We start from the raw sequence: 12585 nt of genomic DNA, 5'->3' as shown, positions 1-12585 counted from the left end.
TTTACGTTATTCCGGAATCTCCTCTACCAACACTCTTTTTTACTATTTTTCTCATTGCGTTGCGGTTAGATATTTGTTTTTTTTTTTTTTCATTGTTATTTTCTCAACCAATTATGGTACTGACTGTTGAATAATTGCTGTAGCTGCCTTTTGTTATCAATTTGCGTTTGAATTAACAATTTTTGCCTTCGTTAGAAAAAAAAAGTGAACCTAGTTGCTGGTTTTCATTGTTGATTGTGTCTATTATCTTACACGCGACAAACTCGCACTCGCAGTGCTTCTAATAAAAAATTTCTAAATGCTTTGAGAGATAGATGATAGATCAACACAAAACACACACTTTTCTATAGAGAATACCCAGCAGATACCTACTTTTTTTTCTAGCAATTATAATTTCAAGATAATTATGTATCGAATGTGCTCCTATGTAAATTTACCCGAGAGAGGAAAAATAAAATATTGTAATTGGAAGCTGGTTACGTGATTTAAATTTTGATTGACTCTGGCGCATCGATTGATTATGGTTTTTTTTTTTTTTTAATTTTTTTGGTAATTCATTTTATTTTAACCTTAAATGTCAGCCAAAAAAAATAGCAAACACAAATCAACCCCTCATGGGAAAAAATAATCAAAATTGCATAGTGTCATTGCATTAGTGACAACTCGATGAGTTATTTGCCAAGAGGGCGGCTTACGAGTAGGCGACTTGTGTACATGTATGAAGTAGACTGTGTAAAGCTTTTAAATTTACATCAATGTTTGATGCTTAATTCGGACTTAACCTACAAAACAAAATACAAAAAAAAGACTTGTTGGCGACAGTTAAAAGGGGCCAATTGCTTGCTAGTGGCGGATTGTAAAAAATATGTACTTTTCAATTATTTAACAAAAAAAAAAAAAAAAAACAGTGTTTTTCTATGCGGGCTTATGAATTATTATTAACCTTCAAATATCATGCAAAAAAATAATAAATACAAATTAAGTCTAGGTTGACTTTTAAAAAAATATAAAATACTATCAACTATAGGTAAGGTATATTTTAGAAGTAAAACGTTAAGGTCATCTGTGATTTTTTTCGTAAGCAACGATGTGGAAAATTCGCTCTTAATTTGTAACTCGATTAGTCAGGAGACTTTGACTACGTGTGTTCACCGCGAATCTATAATGAGATTTGAATATACCTACCTACGAGCATTTAACTTAAAACTAAAACACTGATTTTTTTTCAAAAAGTAGTCACATGTGTGCAAGCAATTATTATTTTGCTGTCATTTTATAAGATTAGCTGCCAATAAAATTTTTTTTTTTTAAATTTCAAGAGCAATTAGTGTTGAAGAAATTTGAAACGCCATTTGAGCCTAAACTTTAAATGGTATGAGACTGCTAAATTGAATTGAGAATGGCACACAATCACAGTAATCACAGACATTTTAGTAGACAATAGACATTTTTTTTAGCTCTGATCCCGAAATTGTTTTTTTCGTTACCCAAATTCTAGCATCATCCCATCAATTTTCAGCCAATTTTCCTACGATCCATAAACCATGTGGTTGGAAAAAAAAAACTTAAGCAATTCAACCAAGGCAGAAATTCGAACAATACAAAAAAATTACTTTCGTTTAACTCCTGATTGGATGGTAGTTTTATATGTAATTTTTACATTTATTTATTGGGCTGAAGAAGTGACAAAGCAAAAATTTGTTTTAAGTTATTCGCCATCTGTCAAACACAAAGTGCACTTATTTCTGCAGTAATGCTAACCTTTAAAGTTAATGAAATCAAAAAGTTTATCAGATAAGAAAAAAGTTAAAAACTCAAAAAATCTAGGAAATTAAAAAACTTATGAAAATTTTTAGTATGCAACATTAATTAAACATTGCATATAAGCGTATTGACAAATTTTGCGAAAATTTGTTGAGTCGTTTTTGAGAAATCTGGACAAATTGTAATAAATGTAATAGGTACTAGGAAGAAAAATATTTTTTTAATAATATTTAGGAATGCAATATTACTAAGGATCATTTTTAGTATAATTGTGCAAAATTAGAACAAAATCGAACAAGCCTTAAAGGGGATAGGTATCTGGGAATAATCCAAAAATCAGACGCAAAATCCAAGTTCAAGAATTTCACTTTGACACAGGCAGATACCAGAAATAACAGTCAAAAATAAAGGTTATCGGTTGAGATTTATTTTTTATTTTTTTAAATATCTCTCAATGGTTGAGATTTTTACAAAAAAATAAATGGAAAAGGTCAACCTTTAACCGTTTTCGCTGAAAAAAAATCAAAAATGGTCAATTCAAAGGAAAATGTCGAATATGTCAAGAATGTCTTTATATTGAAAAAATAAATATGAAAAGGATGTTTTTTCTAAGTTTATGTATTAAATAATTTATGAACTAAATAGACTCTCAAAGTTCTTTAGACCCAAGATTATATCTCTTTTCGTTTAAAGTAAAATCTAAAGGGACGACAAGCACAACCAATGCAATTTGGAATATTTCAGGAGACCGATGTTCTAATGTCTAGGTCAAAGCGTTTTCGCCCACCCAACTTCAAACGGCTATGTCTCGGAATTTTGAAAAAAAAAAAATGAAACAAAATTTTTGATGCCAAAAGGTAGCGGGGACTCTAACCTACATTTGGGTATAACTCCTATCCCTGTAGGTGCACTCGTTCTCAAACCGGGAGAACTTAAAGGTAAAAAAAAAAGTTAAGTCCGATTCTGAAAAAATAGGCATGATGTGGCGGTTTAACATGGAAGATGATTTTTTAAAAATCTGACAATGTGCAAAGCAAAGGCCCATGACACAAGCTATCATTTGGCGTCACTCTCAAAAATTGCTCTCAAGCTGTTTAGCTTCCAGGAGCGTTCAAAGATTCGGGGATTTTTCGAAAAAAAAATTTTACCCCAACTTTCAAACGCGATTTTCTCGGAATTTTGAAAAAAAAAATCCAAAAACCCGATTTTACCACTATCGGGTAGCTGAGAATATAAGCTTTCATATGGCACCACTCCCATGTCTCTAGGAATTGATACATTTGCAGATGAGATTTATGTTTTTCTCTCAGCGATAAATCTCACTGGTTGACCGAAACATAAAAAAATACAAAATAAAGGTTTCTCTCAGACCTTGACCGAAATTTTCCTTTTTTTTAAATAAAGGTTATTTTATGACCTTTATTGAAAACGGCGATAAATAAGAGTTTCAAAAAGTTGAGATTTATTTCTGATCTCTGGACACAGGGGTATTATAGATAAAAATCTAAAAAAAATTGAGGATTTTTTTTTTATTTTTTTTGGAGACGATTCAGCGGGTGTCTTCATTAATTTTGTGCTAAGGACCACCTAGGGTTAGCAAAATAAAAAAAACCCTGAATAACCATATAAAAAATACATTGTATAACATTAGTTTTTGAGAAAAAGATTTTGACAATTATTTATCATTGCCTGCTTCTGCTCCATTAAGCCATTTGTATAAGAATGTTTTATCATACCTACCTAAATAATTGCAGTAAGTAATTTTTTTTTTAATTTTTCAAAAAATATTAAGTCTGGGGCTGTAAATTAGCTAATTTTAATTTTAAATCACACAATTTTTTATTTCAGTTCAGCTAATAAATTACAAAATTTTCATATGCAGGTATGTGTTTTGTGCAGAAATTGAAGTCAAGGTTTTTCGTGACACAGTAAATAGGTAACACTGGTTTACAAAGCCAAAGTGGACAATTAATATCAACATATTAGGTATTTGTTGACTTGAAAATCATATTTTTAAAAATGTTTTCTAAATGTTAAGCTATTTAGTAAAAATATCTTTTTTGTTGAATAGTTTTTCTAAAATTTTTTAAAAAACTTTTAAACAATCCATTTCGACAGCAAATTAAATTTTCAACAGTTTTTTTTTTTTCAAATTCAAATTAGTTTTCAAGTTGCGAGTAGACAAAAACTTTATCTCTATAACTTATTTATAATTTTTTTAGAAAAGTATCTTGTTATCTTTTCCAGACATCACATAATACAACACATAAAAATTTTTTAAACTTCGAGAATTCGAAAGATTTTGAATTTTTCTTTGAATAAGAAATTTTTAGTATTTCTTTAAAAAAAAAATGTTTTCACTCATTGGACTTAAACTTCTGAGGTGACCCAGGAAAGTTATTCTAGCATTTCTTGCTTTTTTTCAGCTTTTAGCAGAGTATGTTAGAAAAGTATGCTTTAAAAACGACGACAAAAAACTTTGAAAAATAATATCGCGGAAAAATAAACATCTTCTAGAAATGATTTTCGAATTTTATAGAAAGCAACTTGGTATGCAAAAAAAAAAATATTTTTTTGTGAGCCAGTGTAATCACAGTTGTTAATAATTATATTTTTTTAAAGTGTAAAATAGTTTAACATTTTCAAAGTAGTAAGAAATCTTTATTATATTTAGGTTAGCAAAATGTAATTTTTTATAAAGTATTCGAAATTCCTGTCTTATTTCTCATATTTAATTGTAATCCTTTAAGGTATGTATAATCCAATGCAAAATGTAATTTTTTTTTTGTATGTCTGCAATTCTTGTAGTGCATCCATTAGAAATGCATTTTAAAATATTTTCATTTATTTTTATAAATTACGATTTTTTTTTTAGTTTTTTTTTTTTTGCTTTTATCTTTAACACAGACAACAATCACTCGGATATCCTTTTATCTCTTTATACCGGAATCAAAAATTCTGGTCTTATGCCAGAATTAAAAAACAAAACAATACAACAACAACAACAAAAAATATGATTGTCATATAAAAGGATCTATCCGTTCTCACCGAAAAAAAAAAAATAACAAGGAAACAGAACAAAAAAAAAAGTGAAGTGAAGCACAAAACAAACAAACAACGAATACATTCAATTCGAAGGGTTCACGACCTCAGACACACATCACAGCACTAGACCAGACGTCGACGGTGAGACGGGAGGATATACGGCCACGGTAAGGGGACAGTTTGTAGCTAGCTCTGGGGCTGCTGCAGCTACTGCTCCAGCTATTATAAGGAATGTATGCAATGGACAAGCACGACAGAATACCGGAAGGAGAGCATTCACTTTGATATATGTATCCATTCTATTATAACTACAAATATACAAATTCCAACAAAAAAAAAAGGATTTTTTTTTAATCACAAAGACCGAAAAAATACTAAATCCATAGAAATTGCGCTTTTTTTTACATTAATCTTTTAGTATGTATCTTTTTTTCACTTTTTTTTACAGAAGAAAACAAATTAGTAATAAAATTTTCCAAACTTTTCCCACATCACATCTCTCAACAGAAGAAATTTTCTTGGAGCACTTTTGACAGATATTTTCACAGGAGGATATTTTTGTACTAGATTTTCACACGCATCATTTTTTTTTCCTCCTTTTTTTTTCTCTATGGGAAAGGATATTTTCTTTTTTTTGTGTAGTTACATATATTTGCAATTAGTACACAGGAAGGATATTTTATTAACTTAAAACTTTTTTCACCTTTTTTTTTGTGATTGAATTATTGAAAATTTTCATTTATTTGCCGGATATGTATCATTTTTGCCAAAAATTTTGATACTTTGCTTACTTTTCTAGAATTCAACGAATGAAAGGATTCTAAGGATAAAAATGATTTCCAGCAAACATGTACCTACAAAATTATTTGAGCAAAAAGTGGATATTAATTACAATGCAAAACAACAAAAAAAAACCGATAAACTATTACAATGTACACAGAAAAACGCTGCACGATAAAATCAAATACGCCATATCGGAGACTAATATAACAAATTCAGACCACAAACATCAACAGACTGTCTATTACTAACAAAACTATACACTGGTTCTCTTTTGCAGTAGAAATACAAAAAAAAAAAAAAAAAAAATAGCACGCTTTTTCCCTCTCAGGGGTTGTGTCTTTTTCGTTCGGAATTCAGAATAACATTTTATAGAACCTAGAAAATAAAGTTTTCTATGAGAAGAGAGGAAAATAAGAGAATCTCTAAGAGAGAGAAATTTTAAACGTCAGATTTCAATGTATACAAACAAAATTTTAAACAAGGAAATTCAAAGCAAAAAAAAAAAAATAATAAATGAATACACCGCTGCGATGCAACTATAGGAATTTCAATTTATTGTACTAGATTAATCCAACATCTCTGAAAAATCCATAAATTAATATGAAGAAGCAAACAAAATAAAAAAAAAACTAAAGAACCAACAACCTCTTACATGAAAAACTCTTAAAAATTTAAGTGTCCACTAGACAACAATAAATAAAAAAAAAAAGTTTTTTGTCCTTTTTTGTTATTACAACCCGGCACGATATAGGTGCTTGACATTTGTTATCAAAATCCACTACCATCACAACAACAACAACAACAAGAGAACAAAAAAATATTTTTGTAATAAAATGTCAACAGAACTGAAAATGTAAAAGAAATATAACAAAAATGTACAAAGGAATTTCACAAAATTCCCTCTCATTGTAATAATTATTGTCGTTAGTTGAGAGAAGTGTAGAAAAATGTACAAAAATCAGAGAATACTTGTTGTAGAGAGATATAAGCTTTTTCTGATTTATCGGGTCAAGCTTTTTGAAGATTTTTTTTTTTTTTTTTTTGAGTGCAATTGTAATAGAAGTAAATAGTCGTTTTAATGTTTGCTGTTGCCTTAATAGGGTGGAAGTAGAGTTGCCGCATGGTATTTATCAACATTTTACATTTCCGAATTAGAAATAAATTTTTAAAATGTACTTAATTATGTATTGGTAAAATTTTTTCGGATCTTTCATTTTAAGTTTTTTTTTATGCTGGAGTAGTTGATTTTTTAGTGGGGGTATAATGCGAAACTTTTAATTTCAATGAATAAACAGAGGGCCGATTCTCGTTCTGTGATATTTTGAAATGAAAAAAAAAATATCACAGCTTCACATCGAATTCGATTCTTGTTCTGTGAAAAAATTTGAAAATATGTCAAAATCTCTTCACAGAATAAAATATTTTTCGCAAACAAATTCTTTTGTGAATAACAACTACGAACGATTGCTCAGATGATGATTGCTAGACTATCAGATGAATAAATGTCAATATAAAAAAAAAAAAACTTTTATTCGTAGGAATAAGCCTTAACTGGGGTTTTAATCCAGTCAAATAAGGGTTTAACCTCGGAATGAATGTTAGTAGAAATTTTTTTTGCTCAATATCTTCCTTTTGCCATTCTATAATATATCTCAAAAGTCTAGAAAAATCTCATGTCCGCTTGTCGCGATTTCAAGGTCAAATCGCGAAATGGAGATTTTCAAAATTAGCAAAAATAGGCTATGGTATTATATACACATATGATACATGATTTCAAGGTATTTTTTAATGCTGATTCCAAAAAATCTAAAATCAAGACAATCTGACGTCTCGGGAAAAAGTTATACCTGTTTTTCATCTGTCAACTCATATTATTATAATAGTTGCAAACTTACTGCCGAAAAACCCTTAAAAGTAATGGTAGATGAACCAAATTTAGCATGAAGATTTTAGAATCCATCATTATTAAATATCAAAACAATCCATTACAAAAAATATATATACCTACGAAATAATGGTATTATTTGATGGAGGGGCAAATTTTAGGATATGCACTAAAGAAGATTCTTGTTCATCTTAGGAATAAGTGCCAATAGGCTAATTTTTTCATTTTAATCTTTGTTTGGATATTCTTTAACTACCCTCAAAAATCTAAAAAAATCTCATTTCCGCAAGTCCTAATTTTCCAGGTTAAACTAAAGTTAGGTGAAGATTTAAAAAAATAATAAGAAAACTTTAGATTCTTATATGTATACCAACATAACCCATATGATTTCAAGGTATTTTTTAACGCCGATTCAAACAAAATCCATAAACAAATCAATCTGACAATCCCTGAAAAGCAATGCACCTCATTCATGTTGATCTAACACAAATATCTGAAGTGTAGTTTTTCAATTTTTTTAAAATCTGCATCTTATCTTCAAGCCAGGAAAATTAGGACTTGCGGACATGAGATTTTTTTAGATTTTTGACATAAGTTATAGAATATCCAAACAAACATAGAAACAAAAAATATAGCCTATTAGCACTTATTCCTAAGATGAACAAGAATCTTCTTTAGTGCATATCCAAAAATTTGCCCCTCCATCAAAAAATACCATTATTTCGTAGGTATATATACTTTTTGTAATGGATTGTTTTGATTTTTAATAATGATGGATTCTTAAATCTTCATGCAAAATTTGGTTCATCTACCATAACTTTTAAGGGTTTTTCGGCAGTAAGTTTGCAACTATTATAATAATATGAGTTTACAGATGAAAAACAGGTATAACTTTTTCCAGAGACGTCAGATTGTCTTGATTTTAGATTTTTTGGAATCAGCATTAAAAAATACCTTGAAATCATGTATCATATGTGCATATAATACCATAGCCTATTTTTGCTAGTTTTGAAAATCTCCATTTCGCGATTTGACCTTGAAATCGCGACAAGCGGACATGAGATTTTTCTAGACTTTTGAGATATGTTATAGAATGGCAAAAGGAAGATATTGAGCAAAAAAAATTTCTACTAACATTCATTCCGAGATTTACCCCTTTTTTCTCCTTATTTTACTGTATTATTTATCTGGCTATTGAAAAATTGGATCTAAGTCGAAAAAAATTATTACGAAATTGCTTTCAACTTTTTAAACTTCTCTATAATTGAAATGCTTTTCAAATACTACCCAATTTTTGTAAATGCAGTGCTGCCATGCATCACAATTAAATCGAAGGCCAGAACTGATGCTTTTAAGGTAAAAGAGCATTGCGACCAATAAAAATAAAATGCACGACTGGGGTCACAAGTACTTGCTCTTATGGAAAAAGTAACTCTAATATTAAAGCAACAAAATTAGTTTTTATACTTAATTACACACCGTTTTAAATGATCTTTTACACAAAACCAAGTATGCCATTTGATTTCTTGTATATAAGAGAATTTTTAGAAGAAAAAAAAAATTTGAAAATCGTTAGATCCGTTTTAAAAAAAAAAATATTTTTTATAAAAACATTTTTTAACATTTTTCAAATGAAAAGTTGGTATGCCATTTTTAAGAAAATATTATTCAACACATAAACACGAAATTTTGATTAAATTCACTAACCCGTTTTCAGAAAATTGATTTTTCAAAAAAAAAATTCAAATATATTTTAAAAATCCAAAAATATGTTTTTTGAAAAATCTATGGCAGTTACCGTTAATAAAGGTAAAAAATATGTTTTTTACTTCAAAAGTTGCGTTCTACTACAGTACCTTGCCATATTATTAGGCCCAAGCGAAAAAAATACAATTTTTCGGTTCAGTTTTTGCTCAGTTTTTAAAGTTTTTGTCGAAATATCTTGATTTTTTTATGTCCCATTTACTTGCACATATCATGTAGATACGGATTGACTTGAAAAAAGTTTAAAAATTCATACTTTTTGAAAAAAATAACGTACAAAAGGGGATAAGCTCCAAAAAACGTACCCTATGGAATTCACGCCCGGATAATTACCAGACCGGTCCAATACTTAATTTCTTGTACCGAGGAATAACGTGACATTCTTAACTTTATGACAAGGATCGCAACTTGCATAAATATAGCAGCTTCCATCCTCCAGCCTATTCCGAAATCGTAGAATCAAAACGTTCCCAAGCTCCTTTTTGTGTTGGTCTGGAGTTATGACGTTTTCCACAGTATAAAAAGAACCTTATCCTTTCCCTGAGATAGTACAACAGCCAATAATGACAAGAGGATGTTTTTTTATTGGAATAATGTACTTTGAATAGCTGTGCTCGTCTGGTCTTATAAAAAAGAAAAAAACTACCCCAAATCTAAGAACATGTTTTACATTCCAGACGATCAGGGCTTCTATATTTATGCAAGTTGCGATCCTTGTCATAAAGTTAAGAATGTCACGTTATTCCTCGGTACAAGAAATTAAGTATTGGACCGGTCTGGTAATTATCCGGGCGTGAATTCCATAGGGTACGTTTTTTGGAGCTTATCCCCTTTTGTACGTTATTTTTTTCAAAAAGTATGAATTTTTAAACTTTTTTCAAGTCAATCCGTATCTACATGATATGTGCAAGTAAATGAGACAAAAAAAATTCAAGATATTTCGACAAAAACTTTAAAAACTGCGCAAAAACTGAACCGAAAAATTGTATTTTTTTCGCTTGGGCCTAATAATATGGCAAGGTACTGTATACACACAAATTTTAATCAAAAATAAATTTACTTTTCTATTTCCCTTATATGACGGGTACCGATAGTTTTGGCCCTAAACATTTTTTTCAATTTGTTCTTTTAATTTTTCGGGCTATTGTAGTAGCTACAAATAAACAATAAATTAAAAAATTTGTTATTCTCAGTATTGTTTTGTTTTGCAATAGGGATGAAGAATCAAAAGAGTCCATAAAAAAGTTTTGGGTGGGAGAGTGTTTCTTTGCAGAAAAGTGAGAGGAGGTGAAAATAGACAAATCAGTGAAAAAAATTGTTTCTTAAAACTACAATTTTACAATATTGCAGATTCGTAGTTTTGGCTTTGTATTTACAATATCATGGTTAAAAGGTTAAATTTTCTATCGTAGAAAATTGATTGGCTACCCTAAAGAAATTTGATAACAACAGCAAGAATTAAGAGACTTCATAAAATAATTTTGGGTTAAAAGGTGTGTTTTTCGGAAAACTTCTAAAAAACTTAGTATAAACGTTCAGTGTTTTTCGAGCAAGGATATCCGTTTTAGATATTTTAAACGGAAATTTTATTCGAAGGTATTTTAACCTTTCACAAAAAAAAATACCCTTTCACCGAAAGGTTTATTTTATTTGTTGTTTCAATAACAAAGAAGAACGTGAATATACTTAATAGGCTATTGATTATGTCGAAAAAAAAAACAGGGTAATAAGGAACTAAGACGTTCACGGGTTTTTATTGCAGGAATCGTTCAATGGGTTATAAAAGAAGATAAAACCGCGGAGTGCTATTAAATGAGAGGGTGGAAACTGAAGATAGGGGTGCAAAAGCCCCCTTTTTGGTTTTTTTCAATATACCTCGTAAACCAAGCAAAATTTTGATATATTGCACATATAACTTTTTGTAGAGAATTAAATTTCCTATTGGAATAATGTTTTTTAAAAATTGAAAAAAAAATTTTCATACCAAAATAGTCGAAACAATCATAAAAAAAATATCAAAAAAATCCATTTTTTGAGTTTTTTTTTGCTTTTTTACTTGTACATTTTTTTTGGGTTGAGATAGACATAAACGTTGCTCCAAAGAAAAATAGAAGAAGTGCTCATTAAATTTTTTCATTGAAAATTAACCGAAGTATGGCCATTTTAATCTAGCTTTTTTTCGCATTTTTAGTTTTGATCAAGTAAAACAGAAACATTTGAGGGAAAGTACGATAACTTAAGCACCAAGAACTGATAACGAGATTTTGTAGAGGGGTTAAATACAATCATTGTTTACTATGGGAGGGGGGGGGTCAATGTCGCCCCGTTTTGGCGGGAGGGGCAATTTTCTAAAAAAAAATACTTAAAATAAAAAAAATTATTAAAAAACAACGGCAACACTTACAGTTTTGATTGAAAATTTTTTTCAAAAGCTAGAATTATAAACTTAATATTAATTTTAAAATAATATTTTAATCAATTGTTTTTGAAATGCCCGATTTCAAAGTCAAAACTTGTGAAAAAAAAGTTTAAAAAGCACATTGAGTACAATTTTCACAAAGACTGTGGACTTCAATACGAAATTGATCGACAAAGTAAACTGCCTTAATTGATTTCTTATCAAATCATGAAAATCATAATGTTCCTATGCCTTCTACTTTTTGAGAAAATTGAAAAATAGACAAAATACTTTCTTTATCGGAATCACTCGCTTATTTCAAAAACAATTGATTAAAATAACTTCATTTTAAAATTAATATTAAGTTTATAATTCTAGCTTTTGAAAAAAGTATCAATCAAAACTGTAAGTGTTGCCGTTGTTTTTTAATAATTTTTTTTTTTATTTTAAGTATTTTTTTTTTAGAAAATTGCCCCTCCCGCCAAAACGGGGGGACATTGACCCCCCCCCCCCCTCCCATAGTAAACAATGATTGTATTTAACCCCTCTACAAAATCTCATTATCAGTTCTTGGTGCTTAAGTTATCGTACTTTCCCTCAAATGTTTCTGTTTTACTTGAGTAAAACTACACGGAGAAAACATAACGCCAGGGATAACTTTACTTCTAGTATATTTAATCAGAATAAAGTTGAATATACCAGAAATAAAGTTAAATATACCAGAAGCATAGTCATCCCTGCCTTATTTTTTCTCTAAGTAAAAATGCGAAAAAAGCTAGATTAAAATGGCCATACTTCGGTTAATTTTCAATGAAAAAATTTAGTGAGTACAGAATTTTGAAGGAAATTAAATCTTCTTTTTTTCTTTGGAGCAACGTTTATGTCTTTCTCAACCCAAAAAAAATGTAGAAGTAAAAAAGCAAAAAAACTCAAAAAATCGATTTTT

The 12585-nt window shown here is 29.3% G+C and overlaps 1 protein-coding gene across 7 annotated transcripts in view; it reads right to left on the bottom strand.

The window, feature by feature from the left end:
• LOC129908116 (phosphatase and actin regulator 4) overlaps positions 1 to 12585 on the bottom strand; it is a 413058-nt gene that overhangs the window by 170255 nt on the left and 230218 nt on the right. The gene's annotated exons all lie outside the window — the stretch shown is intronic.

The sequence above is a fragment of the Episyrphus balteatus genome, chromosome 2, assembly GCF_945859705.1.
Source record: "Episyrphus balteatus chromosome 2, idEpiBalt1.1, whole genome shotgun sequence".
NCBI lineage: Eukaryota > Metazoa > Arthropoda > Insecta > Diptera > Syrphidae > Episyrphus > Episyrphus balteatus.
Note: the sequence above shows the minus strand (reverse complement) of the source record. Positions and strands in the feature narration are given on the sequence as shown.